Source organism: Lathyrus oleraceus, chromosome 7, assembly GCF_024323335.1.
Source record: "Lathyrus oleraceus cultivar Zhongwan6 chromosome 7, CAAS_Psat_ZW6_1.0, whole genome shotgun sequence".
Classification (NCBI taxonomy): Eukaryota; Viridiplantae; Streptophyta; class Magnoliopsida; order Fabales; family Fabaceae; genus Lathyrus; species Lathyrus oleraceus.
In genome coordinates, this window is record NC_066585.1 from 377,944,241 (window position 1) to 377,950,365 (window position 6,125).

Here is a 6,125-nt window from a genome sequence, read left to right on the forward strand (position 1 = left end):
CATCTCTCAAATCTTGTACCTTTAACTGGAGAGCCTTGCAATTATCTGTAGTATGGCCAGGTGCGTTGGAGTGAAAAGCACATCTGGCGTTGACATCATAACCTCTAGGCAAATTATTGGGATCGATTGGTGGGGCCAGAGTTCTCAATGTAACCAGATTCATGTCAATCAGCTTGGGAAGTAATACTGAATAAGGCATTGGGATTGGCTCGATGACCCGGTCCGTCTGCCTTGGACGTTGTTGATAGTGTCTCCGCTGACCCGGAATACCTCCTTGTTGTTGATTGTTGTACCTGGGTTGTTGTTGCGGATGATATTACGGTTGAGGAACAGGTGTTGGAATAGTGACTGCGGCCACTTGATCTTGATAATAATTAGGGTGTCCTTTACTCCTGCCTCTGCCGGCATACACAACGCTTGCCTCGCCTTCTTTTCTTCGCTGACCGTTACCAGCAAACGGTCTCTTGGGACCTGATGAGTTGGAAGCACTATTGTCTTGAATTCGGCCCATCTTCAACAGACTCTCGATTCTTTCTCCAGCAATTACTATCTCTGCAAAGCTGATTGACGGGCAAGCAGCCAATCTCTCAATATAATTGCCTTGAAGAGTGTTCATGAACATGTCCGCCATCTCCCTTTCAGACATAGGGGGTTGGACGGACGCAGCAATCTGTCTCCAACGTTGAGCATATTCTCTAAAGGTCTCCTTGGCAGTCTGGGACATACCTTGCAACAAGGTCCGATTTGGAGCCATGTCCAAGTTGTATTGATATTGCTTGACAAAAGCCTCTGCCAAGTCTTTCCAGCTCTTGATGGTAGTACGAGACAAATGAGAATACCATTCACGAGAAGCTCCAGTTAGACTGTCTTCAAAATAGTACATCCACAGCTTTTCATCTTCCGTGTGAGCTCCCAACCTTCCCAAATAAGATTGGAGATGAGTGTGTGGGCAAGAAGCCCCGTTGTATTTCTCAAAAGTAGGGGGTTTGAACTTGTGAGGAATCCTTACTCCCTGAACCAGACCAAGATTTGTGACATCAAAGCCTAAGGAATTTTGAGACTCCAAAGATTTGAGCTTCTCAGCTAGCTCATCCATACGGCGAGTGGTCTCGAGGGCCTCGTCGTGCAAAGAAAATTGATCACACTGATAATCTTCAGTAACGGGGTGCCCGTTAATCCGAATTCCTTGATTCACATTGTACCTTCCGCCAATACCATTTCCAACATTCCCTGTGTTACCAACATTACCCGGGTTTCCATCAGCATTTGCGTTACCCGCGTTACCAGTGTTCACAGGGTTATCAGCGTTTCCCTCAGCATTTGGTATCTCCAAATCTGGATTGGGCCTCGGTTGCTCAACCAATTCCCTCAGCTTTTCTTGGCCTGCTGCCATACCAGTCATCAATGTCATGAACTGATCCATCCTTTCACGCATATCAGCCAGCTCTTTCTGTACTTGGTCCATCGCTAGTTGTGGACGATTTTCCTTTGTCGGGTACCTGTGAACTCGCTTGGGACCAATAACTGCCTGATACAGGGAACAAACATTAAACACTATGGTGACACCTGCAAAACAAACAAGGGTTAGTATGCATGGTATGTGATGCACTGCTTGTTCAGTTTTAAGGCACCCCCGTTTTGAAAGGGAATACCCTGCAAATGAATAAGCATGAGATGCTGGATGCAAATATGCAGATGATGTTATGCAATGCAAAGGCATGTCAATCAGAATTGATGTATCTGCTTGAACATCTGTCAGGTTGCACTGTCTGGAGAGAAATTAAGAGCACACCAAACAAAGGTCATGGGATGGATCATGTCATCCTTAATATCAACCACCCATTTTGGTGGATTATGGTTTACATCTTATCAACACCCGAGTTCCATTGATATTAAGGATACCTGATCGGATTAACCATGAATCAAGGGTTTGTTGCAAGTCACGAGCATGGAGTTTAGGTTAAGAACCACCCAAAAGGAGTGTACTAAGGTTTAAACCTGCCAAACATGTTCTACAAAAGGTTCCCATAGTCATAATCCCATCTTTCGGATATTATCAGAGGAACGACTACTCGTATTCCAACAATATTCTCAAGAGAGACTCTTATGAGTGTAGTATCGCGTAACAATCGTATCAAATCTTACACTTGAACGACTTTCGCACTACGTTCTACGAATAGGCCAAGATGGGTTTGGTAAACTAAGGTCCTCGGCTTCTAAGGTCTATATTGGAACAAGTAATGTCTAACCACAACTTACTTATGTGACATTATTGATCTCAACATGACCTCCACCAAGTGAATGGGCTTGCAAGTCAACTCGCTAAGGAATAACTCCACACAAGTCGACAGGACTATGTCATTCTCCTATCCTAAGTGCACTCGAGTTCGGGTATAGAACTCATCTCACAAAGATCACCAAGCAGCCATAGCCAGCCAACAGATAAAGCAATGATATGTACACAATGCAATAAGGTAAAGCAGGTAAATAAATAACCGTACAAAAACATGAACACCCAATAAACAAACTACAAAAGCTAGGAGGGACTCGCTTAGGGAAACCGGGTCCCCAGCAGAGTCGCCAGCTGTCGCAACCTGAAAAATACAGTGCGAAAAAAAAAACAACCGGCGAAAGAAAAAGACAGAAGAGTCGCCACCGTGCGTTATTCATCCCAAAGGAGGGAAAGGAAACGCTCGAAGTAAACCTGAAAAAGGAAAGGACAAGACGGGGTCTCGCAACCAAATCTTGGGTTCGGGAGTCGGTTATGCGAAGGGAAGGTATTAGCACCCCTACGCATCTGTAGTACTCTACGGGATCCACTTTTGTAGTTCTTGTCTAAAGGGTGTGGGTTTATCTTGTGCTGTTTACCAAAAAAAAGGGTTAAATAAAAATGACTCGCGCGGATGTCGCATCCACTGCATACGTATCTCATCTGAATATGAGAATCAGAGTCTTCGTAGCTCGGCTGACCTATGGGTTAGGGGGATGTGTGCTCGCTAAGACATCGCGTCTTATGCCTACGTATCTCATCTGGCCTGAGAATCAGAGCAAAACGTAGTTCGGCTAACTACGGGGTTATGGATTGGGTTTTGGACGAACGACGTTACTACGCAATCTACCGGATGCTCGACCTTTGGAGACTTACTCGCCTGTAGTAGAAGGAGTTAGCGTGTTGCTTTGGGTTTTAGGGTTTGGGATGCTCGAGGGAAAAAAGGCAGTCCTTGACGAAGGAACCGCGCTACCTGCAGGGATATGAATACAAAACACAAAACATGTATCTCAAAGTAAAATGCCACCAAGGGGCTCAAACGTTGCCTCCTATCGAGGTCTTCCAGCTAGGAAAGCAGTAAAATGCGGGAAAAATGTAAAAGTACCACGCGGATAAAGATCCGAAGTAACAGCAATTAGAGGAATGGGAAACCCTGAGATCCTTCCAAGCTAATGCCATCAAAGAAAAGTGAGTCAGTACAGGTAATCGGAATGAACCTCCAGGGGTTATCCCACAAATAAAGTGGGAAACCACGCAAGTTATCCCTGCAAAAGTCATGTGAGCCCTCACAAAAATTCAACAAAAGGGTTAGTGAAACACCATAAGCATTTTTTTCATGATCAACAGTATGGTTTCAAAAAACTCAAACCCTGTGGCATACATTTCAGAAATTAAACGGTTAAACATTCAAGGCATTGTTTATACATTCATATACATATTAAACCCATGGGCAAAGGTAATGGGAATAATGGCAAACCTGATTGGAGAGCTTGATTGAAATTGAGTTGCACCCGTGAGGTTTACAAAACAATCTTCAGGGTTTATGTGAGGCAGAGGTGATTCTGTGTAGTTGAGTTCCCTTCGGGGTTTGGAGGCTGCTCTGAACTCCGTTAGGTCTTCTCTCACTATCTTTTTCCTCAGGGTTTTGTTCCAAGGAAACCTCAGAGTATTTTGCTTCTCTTCAAAATCCCCCTTTGTTCTGTGTTCTCTCAAGTGAAGCCTTGGTATTTATAGACTGAATTTCATGGTTTTGTGGGCTCAAATGAGAGAGACCCAAGTCCAAAAAAATTTATTATATTTTATTTATTTAATTATTTATTTAATTAATTAATTAATTAATTTTAAAAAAAAATATTATTTTTTTTTTTTGTAAAAAATTATATTTATATATTTTTTTTTTTCGTTTGTTTTTTTTTTTTGATCTAATTCTGATTGACATGATGAAATACAATATGAAATGCTAAATGAATGTATGAATGAGGAGGGCAAATTTTGGGGTGTTACACTACCTTATATGTATACTCACACATAATGCTAACAAGTTCGACCTGGAGAGAAGAATCTTCTTCTTTTCTACTAGAATTTTCACAACCATTAACAACATGCACAACCTTGCAAGCCTCTGAAATATTAAACAGATCTTCAAAGAAACTTTAAATCCAAAAATGAATTTCCTCAATCAATCACAAATATATTAAGATGAGATTTGGATCCATGCAACAATGGAGAAAGAATGAGGTAGAAGGTGAAAGAAATTGTTTGTAAGTGTTCAAGAAAGATTAAAACCCCTTTTTGAAAAAGTAAGTACATGTGGTTTGTGAGTTTTCAAATCATCAATGAAAGAATGTGTTTTCTAACATTCACACACTTTTGAAAGGTTGCGAGACGAAAATGACTTATAGGTGCTAGAGATAAAGCATAAAAAGAAGTGAAATTTTCATTTTTGATTCGAGTTAAGAGCATTTGGTGATTTGAGTACGTGATTCGACCCCCACAGGGTTGTGATTTCAAGTTAGACAATGGCTATGATTCGACCAAAATGAGGCAGTAGCTAGAAATGGATTCTTGATTCGAGTCAAGAATACATTATGATTCGACCCACAAGTTACATGATTCGAATCAGAAGCTTTGTATGATTCAACTCACAAGCTCCAGAATCATCATGTTCTTTTCTGCCTTATTTGATTCGACTCATGAATGTGTGTGTTTCGAATCACACATACAAAATCTCAAAAATTCATGTTTTCAAATATGTTTTGAGATTCCACCATTTATATAACCTTAATCAATCTCATATTATGGTTCTTGTTCAACAAAAATCGACTAATTAACCTAAAGCATAATGTTCATACTCAAAATTAAACACTTTGATTTATGCATGCTAAAACACTGATAAAAGACCCAATCCTAAGAGATATGCAATTGAAAAGGAGACTCAAATATAAAACTAAATTCAAAGTAAAGCTTAAAGGATATGCAACAAAATCACATGGAGTTCTCTCCCTTAATGTATCTGAGACAGGCAACTTCAATTACTTCATTTCAACTGTCTATGATCATATTTCCCTCTAACTAATGTTATAACAATTAATATGATTTATGTTTGTGGTATAGTTAATAAATTATATGGCTCACGTGTCTACCGTAACTCCATTCATAGATCGCCTGCCAAGAACTCCATCATATAACTTTTAGAACTTCCAAAAATCTCCTTATTGATAAGCGTAGTTTTTTCTTTAAATTATATGTACCTTTCGCTTAATGAGAGTGTTATTCTTCAAATTTTGCACTAATATGAATTACAATGTTTTTACTCCTTAAATCTTATATCCTTGTTATCACAAAACCAAACTTAGGGCACTTCTAACCATGTTTATTTGATAAAACTACTTTCTACCCGAACCTAATAATTTCTAATTTCCAATTATTGACAAAACTACACTCTATCTCAACCCAATATCGTAAGGATTTTTTATTCCACACGCATCCTTATTCTCAAAATTGAATTATCATACAACATACTATACTTATATTCATTCTTCACGATATTCCCTAAGTTATTCATCTCATACTATAGCGATCTTTGTATTTATCCACCGTTTAATGAAATACATTCTTCTTTTTAATTGCCTTTCACCCTTAAAGACACTTCAAAGTACCATACTATCTTAACGACTGTCCCATGTGGTCGTTCGTCCTAAAGGGATTAAAGTATTTTGATTCACTCAAGTTTGTACTACTAAAATATATCTTTATCAAAATTCCAAGGGAAATTTTGTTCTTGTCAGTTAAATCGACGATTGATCATCTGTCTGCTCCATTATCCTATAGAGAATAACTTTGTAAGGTGGGATGA